General features: G+C 37.8%; 1 long non-coding RNA gene across 1 annotated transcript; it reads left to right on the top strand.

Moving 5' to 3' along the window:
- The first annotated feature begins 313 nt into the window (after positions 1 to 313).
- LOC125135100 (uncharacterized) lies at positions 314 to 3,785 on the top strand. Its single transcript, XR_007136905.1, has 3 exons — positions 314 to 395; positions 2,093 to 2,168; positions 3,675 to 3,785. It is a non-coding gene; the product is annotated as an uncharacterized LOC125135100 (long non-coding RNA).
- Positions 3,786 to 13,615: the final 9,830 nt, after the last annotated feature.

The raw sequence follows: 13,615 nt of genomic DNA, 5'->3' as shown, positions 1-13,615 counted from the left end.
TAAAATGAGAAGTGGTGAAAGAAAATAATTATATTCCTTGCATCTAGCAGCATCTTTTCCTCTCCAGCCCTGTCCTCCTGGTTTCTGATGCCCTCCAAGGTCTCCCGGGAGTGATTTCCCTGTGACTCACCCTAGATAGGCTTTGGTTCAATTTGCACAAAAAGGTAGAAAGCTGCACGCCTTTACTTTATTCTCCTGGAATGGTCTGAGGAGAAAATAGAGACGTCCCTCCTTTAAAAAGCCCCCACGGTGCAGTGTTTTTCTTAAGTACTCCCAGCTTAATGTGCTGACACTATTAGCCTGGACTAAACGGGCTAGATCTGGATGCTCCACGAGATCAAGTTCAAAGTGGGTCAGAGGGCTGACAAAATATGAATTTCGCCTTCCCAGCACAGGTATAGAGCCCCCACACCCACCCTCGCGCCCAGGAGCCCCTCATCCTGCGGCGCGGACGCCCCTCTCCGGCGGGCAGCCTGGGAGAAGCGGGCCTTTGGAATGCGCTCTGGGAAAGGGGCGAGGACACCGGCCGGTCTCGCTCCCACGTCCCCGGCCTCCCCCGCCCCGAGCGAGGAAGGCCCGCGCCGGAGGCTGGGGAGGCAGGTCTGCATTCTTGTGCAGCCAGATCACGGCCGTCCGGGCGCCCCTTCCTCCCGGCGCCGCTGCCAAGGAGCGGGGGGCGGGAGCGCGCGCCCAGCCCGCGGCCCAGATGGCCCGGCAGTCCCGAGCGGGGACATTTTCTCAGGCTTTCAAAAAGAGCACTTTCTTTCCTGCCTAATATTTAGCTCCTTCAAATGCAAATGGAGAGGTTTCGCTCCAAGGTTAGCATAACAATTATGGGAAAGCTTTAAATCTGATGCGTTTGTTTACATGATGAAAGGCCGGCAGGATCCGAAAGCTCGGAGGCCCCGGCTTTTCAGCAACTATTTTCTAACTAGTGCCCTGCGAGTCAATTTTGGATCACAAAGGAAACCAATTTATAGGACTGTGGAGGCTAATTTTGGAGGGAGTTTGACGTTATTATCAGTGTGTGTGTGTATGTTTTAATGACCGCTGCTGAAATAGTGATTCACACCCCCCCACCCCGACCCCCGTTTTTCTTGGTGAAGTTTGGTGGGAGGTAATTGGTGATGGGCGGGGAGGTCTTCATTCCGGGGCCGATGGGAACCGGGTTCGGGGATTATGCACTTAGAGAATTTTCCAGAGCCTTGGTGGGGTTTTAGTCTAACATGCATAAAAATATCTTCTAGTTTACTTGTTAAAAGAAGTTGATTTTCTTTTCGACTCGACTGAGGTTGGTATTTCAAAAAAGGGTTGTGTGATTTTAACTACAACTGATTGATGGGTAAGGGACTGAGACTTCAGGGAATGACATTCCTTCACTATTAAACCATTAATTTCCAGACCTTGACAGTGAGAACTGGGCCTGGCCAATTGGAAGAGTCTCAGATCTGCTGGGGCAGGGAGGGGGGGGTGGTGTCAGGGAAGACCACCTTCAAGGCTTGCTAAGGATGGAGAGAGAAATCTCAGGCTTTAAAAATTTTTTTTTTTTAATTTCTTTATTTTTTATCCTCAGACCTTCTCCTGGGACCATCCTTCCTCCTGGCACACGAAGGAGAGCTCTTGTATGAGACAGCCTATTAGGGTTCTCCTCCGCCAGAGGCCCAGGAGAGAATGAAGACCCCTGGGAGCTTGTTAAATTTACTGACTTCATTGACAATGTATTGGCAAATGTTTTGTAAAACACTACAATCTACAGTCCCCCAAACACTGAAAGTTTATGAGTATGGAGTATTTAGGAATCTTATTCCAGAATTCCCATTGCGGCTCAGCAGGTTAAGAATCTGACATAGTGTCCATGAGGATGTGGGTTCAGTCTCTGGCCTCTCTCACTGGGTTAAAGATGCAGTGTTGCTGCAAGCTGATGCAGCTCCAATCTGCACCTGCAGCTGAGATTCAGCCCCTGGCCAGGGAACTTCCACATGCCACAGGTTTGGTGGTAAAAAGAAAAACACAACAGTAGAATATTATTCCATTTGGGGAGTATTTATTAACCAACAGAAATGTGTGACAAAACCATTTTTATTTCTTGTAGTATTTCTACAGGAAAGCTGATATGCCTGTCTTGACAGTGGAACAAGGGCAATCATGGATGGTGCTATTATCTACAGGTACAAAGTATTTGTTTTCAATACGTGTAGCAGAATCACCTGAGGGTTGAAAGGAATGGCTGGGCCTCATCCCTCAAGTATCCGGTTGAGTAGGTCTGGGGCGGAGCCTGAGAATTTCCATTTCCTGTAAGTTTCCAGGTAAAGTTGATGCCCTCTTCTCAGGACAACACTGGAGAACTACTAGCCTAAAAGAATCCTAGAACTGTATTATTTTGAGAGAACCTAATATGATAAAAAGGAGTTTCCTTTTTGCAAGAGTAACTTAGAGAAAAACAATAGCTGCTGACTGCCACTAGGAATGAAGTAAGCTTGAGCAACTATTCTTAAATTTAAATGTTTCTCTAATCTAGGATTTTAAAGATTACTGGTGTATTTAGGAACTCAAAGTAGGTGAGGTCTTCCTGGTAAGAGATGAGTGTTAGAAAAACACTCTTTGGCTCTGTTAGCCAGATAAATGAGTTCTCAGGGGATGGTGGCATATTAATGAAATGCATTTGTTTTCCGATATTGAGATACATCGTGATCCATTGCATGGAATTTGCCCCTTGGTTGTCTTTGTAATCATGTCCCCCTTAGGAATTACACTATGATGTGGTCTCTTCTGTAGTTTTGTTTCGGTTTTTTTTTCCCTCTGAAACCCTTGAGTACAGGCTCACTCTCCTTATTTAGACCCCTCTTCAAGCCCAAGAGCTGAAATAAGGCTTCAAAACAGAGAGTTGAGATTTTCATAAAATCTTCACTTTCAAAATGAAATCTTAGAATTTCCTTTCATCCAGGAGTTCCCCGATGGACTAGCAGGTTAAGGATCGGCATTGTCACTGCTGTGGTTTGGGTTGCTTCTGTGGCATGGGTTCTCTTCCTGGCCTGGGAACTTCTACACACACTGGAGGTGTGGCCAGAAAAACCCCTCATTCATCTACCTATTTGATGTGATCAAACATGCTTATATGCTTATGTTTAGTGTTTATATTTGATCTTCAATATGTGCATTTTCTCATTTTTATTTTAAATTGCATATCCTGTGAAGGAGAGATGTTTAAATTCTGACTTTTCATAGTGCCTAGCATAGAGCTGCATAGAAACAGATAGATAAAAACAAAGTTCCCTAGAGGTTCAGTGGGTTAAGGATGCAGCTGTGTCCCTGTTCTGGCTCTGGTTACAGCTGTGGCTCAGATTCAATCCCTCTAGGAACTTCTGCATACTGTGGGCATAGCCAAAAAAAAAAAAAAAGATTTTAATAATGAATGGTGATGTCTCATTAAGTGGCTTGACATTAAGTTAGGGTCTGCTTACATGGTGCTAAAAATATATCTTCTATATAAAGTCGTTTGACCATGGGCCACATGTCATGCTGGTTGAGAGACAAGTGGTCAATTTAAATTACGGGATAACTTTTTTTCAAGTCATATTTTTATGTGCTTTAAGGAACGACATAGCTCAAGAAATCATATGTGAATCATTTTGTAAGGCAAACCAACACCTAAAACTTGATGTTTTGTCTCATAGCATCGGAACCTGCTGGAGAACACTCTGCAAGCGGATAAGGGAGCTTCACCAGTAACCAGTGTTATGCTGCTGGGCATTGAGGATGGAGGGCGATGCTGTTGAAATACACTTTGTTGAGTAAGTCATTTTACGCTTCTCTCATCTACAGGCATGAGGTGTGGATGCCCTTTGTGGTTCTTTCTGGATTACATATATAGCATCTGTTTTGGGTTCCTCAATCCACACAATACATACCTAAGCAAGAGGGTCAGCATTGGTGCAGACAGGTGACTCTCATGATAATATTAACGCCTTTTAAAATGATTCTCATCTCCTCTGCATATGTTACAGTCTCCTTGGATTTGTGGAAAATGCTCTGTTTATTGTTTTTCATGGTAAAGGAGCCAGTTTCTTTGAGCAGTTGCTGTTTCTACCTGAACATTCAAGTCATTGAGGAGACATTTAATTTAGAAACAGAGGAGAATTTCTTTACCCTTGCCGTTATCCTATGTCACAGCTGACTGCTTTAGTGCCAATAAAATGCTAGGGGCTCTGGTTTTTACTGGGCAAAAGCACTGAGTGGCAAAGCCATTCCTATTAAATATTAACATCATTTACTAAGACTATAATTGGAAATAAAATAAACTAGCATATAAAATTTGTATCTTAATCACCCTCTGTTCTTGTTCAGGTGTTAAAAAATCATTTTCTTGGTCCTAAATATAGAAGTTAGGGTTTTAAGGGCAAAAACTATTGTCACAGGGAGGCAGCGGACATTTCCACAGGTATTTTAAGAGACTTGAATATTTTAGAGGTCGCATGAAGAGGGTGACAAGAAATGTGTGTTTGTGTCTCTGTGCTGTGAGGTGGGGGAAAGAAAGTGGGAAAATGATAGAATAAATAAGTCTCTAGGGTATTTACTAGTTCTGAAATAAAACCAGGGTTTGAATCCAGTGGGTAAATTGTGTATAAATACAGTGTAGAGGGCAAATAGCCAGAAATAACAGATTTTATTCTCAAGATGGAAAGGGAGAAATAACTAGAGCAGAAGCTTCTAGAGCAGGAATCCTTTGTTAGGTAAGAACGGTAAGGCTTGAATGCATTTATTTCATCGTATATCCATTTTATTTACTAGTTCTGCTGGTGCGCATTGAGGTTGCTTCCATTTATTCGTGCTATTATAAATAATGCCCCTTTGTTCATGATTGTGCTTGTTTCCTGGTACAAAGGTGCCAGATTATCTCTAATGCATATTCCTTTTGTGATGCATTATTAATTTCTATTCTGTCTATAAGCTTTATTAACAGGATAGTAACTCCTGACCTGATGTCATTATTTGCACAGTAGAGTTGTTAATTGAAGGGTATGCAGCTCTTCACCCTTGCAAGCTAATGCCAACATGGCTTTCCCAAAACAGTCTTCTCTGACCTGAGTATATCAACTTCCTGTTGCTCTGTATCCTTCCTAACCCACTGCGTTGTCAGAATTATATTCCTGGCAACCACTGTCCAACTATGTTTATGTGAATTTGACTATTCTAGATACCACATAGAAAAGGAATTATGCAGTATTCATCTTCTGTGACTGGCATATTTTACTTAGCATAATGTCCCTGAGCTTTATCCATGTTGTAGCATGTTTCCAAATTTCTTTCATTTTTAAATGGAATGGTGTTTCATTGTATGTATATATCACATTTTGCCTATCCATTCCTCTGTCGGGAACATCTGGATTGGTATTATCTCTTGGCTCTTCTGAGCAGTGCTGCCATGAATGTGGCTGTGCAGATATCTCTTGAGATCCTGCTTTCAAAACCTTTGCATATGTACCCAGAAGTGGAAGTGTTCTATCATAGGATAATTCTTTTTCATTTTTTGAGGAACCACCATACTATTTTCCATAGCAGCTTCACCATTTTTCATTCCTGCTAACAATGCACAAGGGTTCCTATTTCTCTACAGTTGCCAACATTTGTTATTGTCTGCATTACTGAGAGTAGCAATAAGGGGTATGAGGTAATAACCTTATTGTGGTTTTGATTTGTATTTCTCTAATGATTAGTGGTGTTGAACATCTTTTCATAGGCTTGTTGGCTGTTTGCATATCTTCCTTGAAGAAATGTCTATTTGAGTTCTATGCCCATTTTTAAATCAGGTTATTTGTTATGTTGCTGTTGTTGAACTGTAGGAATTCTTTATATATATTCTGGATATTAACCTCTTATCAGATACATGGTTTGGTGATATTTTTTCCCATTCAGTAGGATGCCTTTTCATTGTGCTAATAGTGTTCTTTGATGAAGAAGTTTTTAATTTTAATGTAGTCCCATTTGTTTTTTACTTATTTTGCTTTTTTTGTAAAATTGTTATTTTAAATTGCTGGATGTATTTTGTTCATATTTTGCTAAGGAATGCTCTGCATCTGTATTTATGAGTGAAACTGGCTTATAATTTTCCAGTCTCATGTTTTCCCTCCTTGGTTTTGTATCACAATTATACTAGCTTCAACAATCAGTTAAATAGTCTTTCTTCTTTTTCTGCTTTCTGAAATATTATATGTAAGATTGAAATTATCTGTCCTTGAATAGTGAATAGAGCTTGCCGGGGCCTGGTATTTCATTTGGGAGAATATTTTAAACTACTGATTAAATTTCTTTAATTGTATCAAATCTATCCAAATCATCTGTTTTTCTTGAGTCCAGTTGGCAAGGTATATATTTTTTCTAAGAATATATTTCAACTTTTTTTCCTGCACTCATGGCATATGGAAATTCCTGGGCTAGGCATCAAATCTGAGCCGCAGCTGTGACCTATGTCATACCTATGGCAACACTGGATCCTTAACCCACTGAGCCACAATGGGAACTCCAGGAATAATTCTTTATATTCATAATATTGAGGCTACTATTTGTGTTTTGTAGTCTTATCCATTTTTTTACTTGCTTATTAATAATAACAAGAAAGATGTTTTAAGATTATCATGACAGATTTGTAAATTTACTATGATCTTTCAGTTATTATTTTATATATATATTTGAAACTATTATAAGTACATTCAAATTTAAATTATTCTATCTTCTGGTAAATCAAATCCTTATGCTATTATGCTCCCTTTATCTCTAGAATGTTTCTTTTTGTTTTAAAGCATATAGTTTCTGACATTAGTACAGCCCAATCAGTTTGATATTTTATGCTGTCTAATCTAAACTACATATATCTAGATTTTAAAAATTCTGGTCTTTAAATACCTTTATTTTAACATGGAGTTTAGTCCATTTGAATTTGTTGTGATTAATGATACATTTGGATTTAACTCAAATATGTTGTGTCTTCTCCATTCCATTTTCACTCTGGTATTTCTTTTGATTTTAGTGCTTATTCTGTATTTTAACTTAATAATCCTAATTTCTGCCTTACCCAATTGCGTAGTGATTTTAGAATATTTGAACTCCCATTACTTGTTACTGTCTTACTTGCTATTATCTTCCAGTGGCTTTTTAAAAAATAAATCCCACAAAATAGATTTTATAGTTTTACATATTCGATGTCTTTTTTTCCTCAGTTTAATCTATGTTTACTCCTTTCTTGTCTCTTAAATTTCTCACCTTTCTTTTTGTCTCTCAGACCTTCTTTTTGGCTTATTTAAAATATTCTTAAACTAAATCCTATAGTTAGGCCTGTAAGCCTCTATAAATAGCATAAACTCAGACTTTGATGTCTTTATTTTGCCCATGGTTCTTAAATAATAATTTTACATTTACGTGGAATTCTGTCTTGACAGTTATTTCTCCTTAGCATGTTTTGCTATTCTTTTGCTCTTTTCTGTCTTTTGTTATTACTGTTGAAAATTCAATTGTCTAATTTTTATTTTTGTTGATTTGACTTTAACCTCTGCCTTCTTTCGAGATCTTCTTGTTGTCTTTGATGCTCTGCAGATTTTTACGTTATATCCAGGGGTGGGTTTCCATTCATTTATTCTGCTTTAGATATACTGAAATTCTAAGAATTTATATTTTTTCTTAATTCTGAAACAAGCTTTAGCCAATATTTCTGCATTCTGTTTTTTCTTTCTAGTATGTCAATTATTAGATATTAGATTGTCTTTTTTGTTGCCCATTCCTTTTACCCTATCTTTCATATTTCCTCTCTCTTTCTCCTCCAGGGACTCATTCTGTGTAATTTCTCCAAGTTTGTCTTCCAGTGCATTAGTTTTGTCTCCAGCTTTGAGTTTCCAGCTGTTTAGTTAATTGCATTTTAAATTTCACCTATTGTACATTGTATTTCTATAAAATCTTTATGGGTATTTTCAAATAAACCTCATTTTCATAGTCTTTCCTTCTTTTGAAATAATCCCTGTACCCTCTTATTATTTAAACACCTTAAATATAGTGAATTTACATTCTATTTTGTTTGTAATCATTCTGGTTTTTGTAGGTCTGATTTGTTGTTTGTTGTTTCTCCAGGTCCTGGTGCATGGTTAATATAATGTCTATTTCTTTTGTTAATTGTGCGATTTTAACTTTTGATTGTGGATGTTCCTGTAGGCCTAGGTTGAATATGTTTCCTTTAAATGGGGATTTACCCTTGTTTATGTCAGACTCCTGAAGGCACTACTGATTAAATGCCATTTTAAAACAATTCTTATCTTGGATTTTTTTTTTTTGGCCATGCCCACAGCATGCGGAAGTGCCCAGGCCAGGGATCAAATCCAAGCCACAGCAGCACCTTGAGCTGCTGCACTGACAATGCTGTATTCTTAACTTGCTGTGCTGCAAGGGAACTCCCTCAGCGTGAATTTTTAGGAATTATATAAACAGTATGAATTCTAGCCCAAATACTACATGAAAACTGGCTTAGGATTACGAAATCTTAATGGGAACTTCCTCTCCTCTATCTCAGGTCAGGAAACTGATAGCAAAATTTCAACATCATCTTCCTCTGTGGATATTTTTTTCCTCCTAGTTTACTCTGCTATCTGTTCCCAAGAGTAGCTAATTTTGCCTCTATTCTGGAGCCAGGTGAAGGCTTGGTTCTTGCCCTCCATGAAAGAATGAATGGAGCTCTAGGACATTATGGTTTAGCAAATTGTCCTAAGGCCATTGCTAATTTCAATGCATTGTTAAGTCTGGATTCAAAATTTTTAGATGTTTTCAGCCTTTGGGGAAAGCCATCTAATCTTTTTTCTTTGAAACTTGGCTATATACTTAAATATTTAAAAAATATATTTTACTTTTGCACCTGAAATCATTTTCATGATAGTTAGTTCTGCTAGTCTCGCACACAAAGTTTTTTTTTTTTTTAAAGAAATAGTTACAAACTGAAAAAACCAACATTAAGACTTGAGTTTATATTATATAGTTCAGAGAAATTCACCAGGTCTGAGCTACTGGTTTATACAATCATGCTTATGTTAACAATATTAATTTGGAGACTCTATTTTGTAGATTTATTACTGTTGTTTCCGTTTAGGGGCTTAAGGAACTATGACAGGTTTATTTTCAATGATGATAGAGAATACCCTTGAGAATTTCACATGTAGCTGAAAAAAATTAAACTTTTTCCAATGTGCTGACCCCAAGGAAAACAATGCCCTGAGCACCCTGGGCTAGGGAAAAAACAAGTCCATAATATAGTTCTGCGAATCAGATTTTTATCTTGAGTGTTAGGATCTTATTTCACTTATAACGTCTTAGTTCTTATATATTTAACATGTAGAACAAAGGGGAGGGATGAGGATGACTTTACCTGGAAAACTTGAATGTCTTATTTCTTTAAATCTGATGTTATTTACTATGAAGACTGGATATCATTGCACAGGTTTGTCAATATCTCCAAATATGTGTGTTTATTTCTCTATTGAAGAAAAAAAAAAGACGGGGGGATTATTTGTAAAAGAGTAAGTACTTGGCAGTGAAGGAAAAGAAATCAGCTTTTATCCTAGAGAAATAGTGTGTATATCCGATATCCTTTTAAGCAATTTCAGATTACTGGATATATTTATAATGGGTGGTGATTTTTAATCCTTGAAGATAATAACCTCATGTTTTTTTTTATTAGTTCCTTGGCTTTAATAGGCCATTCAAATAAAGCTTTAGCTAATAGTTTTGTTGTTTTTAGTGAGCAGGAAACAACATTTTGCTATTATTCAAGAAAAGCATATTGCCTCTTAATGATCTATTATCAATGAGTTTCTTGTCGTCTCTTATTCTGCATAATGTCTGCCGTGTAGAATTTAGAAGATTAATTATTATTTTTATAGAGTTGATCATAAAATTCTAGTTTGGTTATGTAGGAATCATTTGATGCTTTGTTCTTTATAGTCATTTAGAATGACCATATTTTTAGCTTGCGCTAGTTTAATAGAAACCATGCCATTTGGTCTAGAAGAGAAAGTACTTATTATTTGAAAAGGTAAAATGCAGAAGTATAGTGAATTAGTTTATGGCTTGAATTCACTGGCTTATTTTTTTCTTGTTATTATATGTTTAGCTTTGGAAATGCCTCCCTTAGAGTGGGTAGACTGGGAAGAGTATGGACCAGACTGAACACACCCAGTGCATTCGGTCTGGGTTGGAACCTGGTCAGTGTTTGTCTGAATAAGGTGTAATTTGGATTCTGATTTCACTTCACTTGGTAAAGTATTATTTCAGTAAAATTTCGATAGTCTGCAAGACTGTTAATATACCCAGGCTTTAATCTCAATGTTTATTTGTTTCTTTTGTGAACTGTCCTGTTTTCCATAGAGCACACAATAATATTTTTCTTCTTCAGAAAGAGGTACATCAAAATTATTGCGGCTTTTTTTTTTTTTAAAGTAACATTTGATCAGTTTGGTTCCTCATTTCTTTCATATTTGAAAAAGCACAACTGTTTGGATATAATGGGAGTGTGTAGAACAGAGTTACCACAAACCAGAACTTTGTGGAATGCATTTAATAAACCCTCAGAAATGAAGTCCTATACATTGTGGAAAAGGGGAAAGTGAACTTAACTGAAATAGAGCCCTTGTAAACAAAAATAGGGTTCAGACTGACAAACTCAGGGTCATATTTCTTTAATATAGTGGCTGCAAGGGGAAAGGAGAAAGTGGGAGGAGTATTATGAGCATATCATCCCATAAATTTGAAATACTAACTCCTAGAATTAATAACCTTTAAAAAATCTTGAACTTAGAAGTTTGGTCCTTTGGCATTTGATTTTTTCCATCTCTCTTCTTCCTTCTTATTTCATTGGTTTTTTACATTGGCGAGGTTTCAGAGTCGCTAGGGTAATTAAAAAAAAAAATAAGTATGATATTCTAGTGCTCATGAATCAGGATTTTTAGGATATGCACATTTTATTTGAGTTTACTTTTGGCCACACCCGGGCCATAGGGAAGTTCCCAGGCCAGGATCAAACCTGAGCCACAGCAGTGACAATGCCAGACCATTAACTGCTGGGCCGCCAGGGAACTCTCAGGATATGTGGATTTTTAGCAAGCTCCCCCAGGGAGTTCCCTTGTGGCAGAGCAGGTTAAGGATGCAGCATTGTCACCGCAGCTACCTGAGTTGCTGCCATGGCATGGGTTCTATCCCTGCCCCGCGATCTTCCACCTGCCACCGGGACAGCCAAAACAAAAACAAAACAATAAAAAGCTCCCATAGATAAATATAATTGTGAACCATTGGCCCATTTCCTAGCAATACCAACTAAAATCTCTTACTTGTGTTGTTAAATGAGTTCATGTCAGAAGGGTAATCAATTCATACTCCATCTCCCAGGTAGCTGTTGATCCTATACATTGTAGGATTTTGTCAGAGCGTATCTCCAAAACAAGGAATAAACTGATTTTTTGATAAATGCTAATGTCCAAGTAGATCTAGCCAAGGAAAATCATGATCCTGATTTTGAAATCCTGCACAGCAAACCATCAAGGATTAAGAAATATCCATCAACTCTATCAAGTTTCTGTGCCTCTATGTAAAAATTCATTGTTTTTGTCAGTGTTTGAAATAGAAAACAAAAGAGTTGCTTAGGAAACAAATTTGGGATCTTCATTCAGAGCCCTGTCCGGCAGGAACCTTATGGAGCAGATGCCTGTTTTGGGTATAGCTCTGCATATATGGAGCTTAGTCAAGAGAGAAATACATTCCTGAAAAAATATTAACTCAGAGTCAAATAATTTTCAGTTTTCTTTTGTAAAAAATGTATTCAGCTGGAACTTGTCAGCATTTCAAGGGAAAGAAGTCACTCACTAATTAGTACTGGAGGTGGTGAGTGAAATAATTTGTGTGTGTGTGTATCTGTGTGTGTGTAGGAGGAGACAGAAATGAAGGAAGAGTAGGCTTTTTCTTTATTTAATTCCCATGTTCCTACACTGCATTTCTCAGATTTATTTTTCTTAGTGATTAACTTTCTCAGCCATATTAATAAGATCTGATGTTTTTCCCCTGCAGAATCTGGTGTTTACTTATTTGACTTATAGATAATGCAGAACTGCTTTGTTCTTCTTCCATCTTAGTTATAGGTCTTTTGGGTCTTTGATAGATTTAGTCTCTTTTCTCAGGTCTTTTGTCCAGATTTTTTAAAGCGTAATAACTCCTTCAGAACTGATATAGGTTTTCACTTAAGTCAGTTCTAAATCAAGAGTCTCCCTAATAGTGTACAGTGACAAGATAGGGGGAAGTTTTGATGACATTTATTTTTAATTTGGATTTTTGACTGTGCCCATGGCATAGGAAAGCTCCCAGGCCAGGGGTCCAACCTGTACCACAGAACCACTGTGACCAGAACCATTGCAGTGAAAGCACTGGATCCTTAACCCACTGCATCACCTTTTTTTTTTTCTTTTTCTGGATGACCTTTAGAATGAGTCAGCAATCATGGATTAGAAGTTCAGAAAGGCCAGGGAGGGCTTCCCTCTCCAACAATTCTATTTCAAAAGGAAAGGAGCACCAACTAGTCCTGCAAAAAACCCAAACCTAAGTACTGTTGGAAAAGTGAAGGAACAGAACTCCTAGGCATTGCTGCTGGGATGGAAACTTTGGAAAAATTTTACTAATTTCTAGTAAAACCAAACATACATACACAGTATGATCCAATAACTCCATTCTTATGTGTTCATCCCCCATAAATGTCTGCTTATGTATACTAACACTTTTCAAAGCTGCATTGTAGTGGGACAGATATGCCCATCAAAATTCAAATGAACAAGTTAACTGTGACATATTCATGTGTTGGAATAGTATGCAACAATAAAAAGTGAACAAACTGCATGTACACAGAAGAATGTGGATCAATCTTAAAGATACCCTATTGAGCAAAAAAAAAAAAAAGCCAAACATGATGGAATATATTCTATATGCTTTGAATTTCATCAATAAAACATGGGCATAATTCAGCCATATTATAAGTATGCATAATTATATAATACAATCTTAAGATCAAGGAAGTACATGAAATATATTTCAGGGATATTGGGTACAGTTGTAGGGAGGGGGTATTTATATTCAAGAAAGGGCAAATATAGGATTCCGTGAATTCTGGTCACAAGCATAGGTTATGTTGCTGTTCCTTTCAAGATTTCATCAAGGTGAACATTTGTGCTTTTTTCTCTCTCTGATATTTGATAATTTAAAATAAAGTACTCGAACTATTTTTATAAAGGAAATTAAGGCACAGCCACAGGTGTTGGAGTAAAGAAAGTTTCAGTGTCTGACTTAAATTTGCAAAAGCAAGGACAGCCTCTGCTAATTGCATTTTGCTCTTTACTCATCCTGCTGTGCCTTGTTATTACGGTACATGCAGCAAGATCTGGCATGCTGAGAGGACCCCTGCAAGAGTTCCAGGGGGTGAAGTCAGGTTGGAAAGGAAGCCCTGTCTGAATCTTATTACTTGAGCCAAAGTAAGTCACATGCTTCATGTTGCTGAAGCGTAGGTGTGGGTCTTGCGCGTGCGCACCTTCCTATGTTAATTCTGTTTCAC

This window comes from Phacochoerus africanus, chromosome 9 (genome assembly GCF_016906955.1).
Source record: "Phacochoerus africanus isolate WHEZ1 chromosome 9, ROS_Pafr_v1, whole genome shotgun sequence".
Lineage (NCBI taxonomy): Eukaryota > Metazoa > Chordata > Mammalia > Artiodactyla > Suidae > Phacochoerus > Phacochoerus africanus.
The sequence above is the reverse complement of the archived record's forward strand: the minus strand, read 5'-3'. Positions and strand labels throughout refer to the sequence as shown.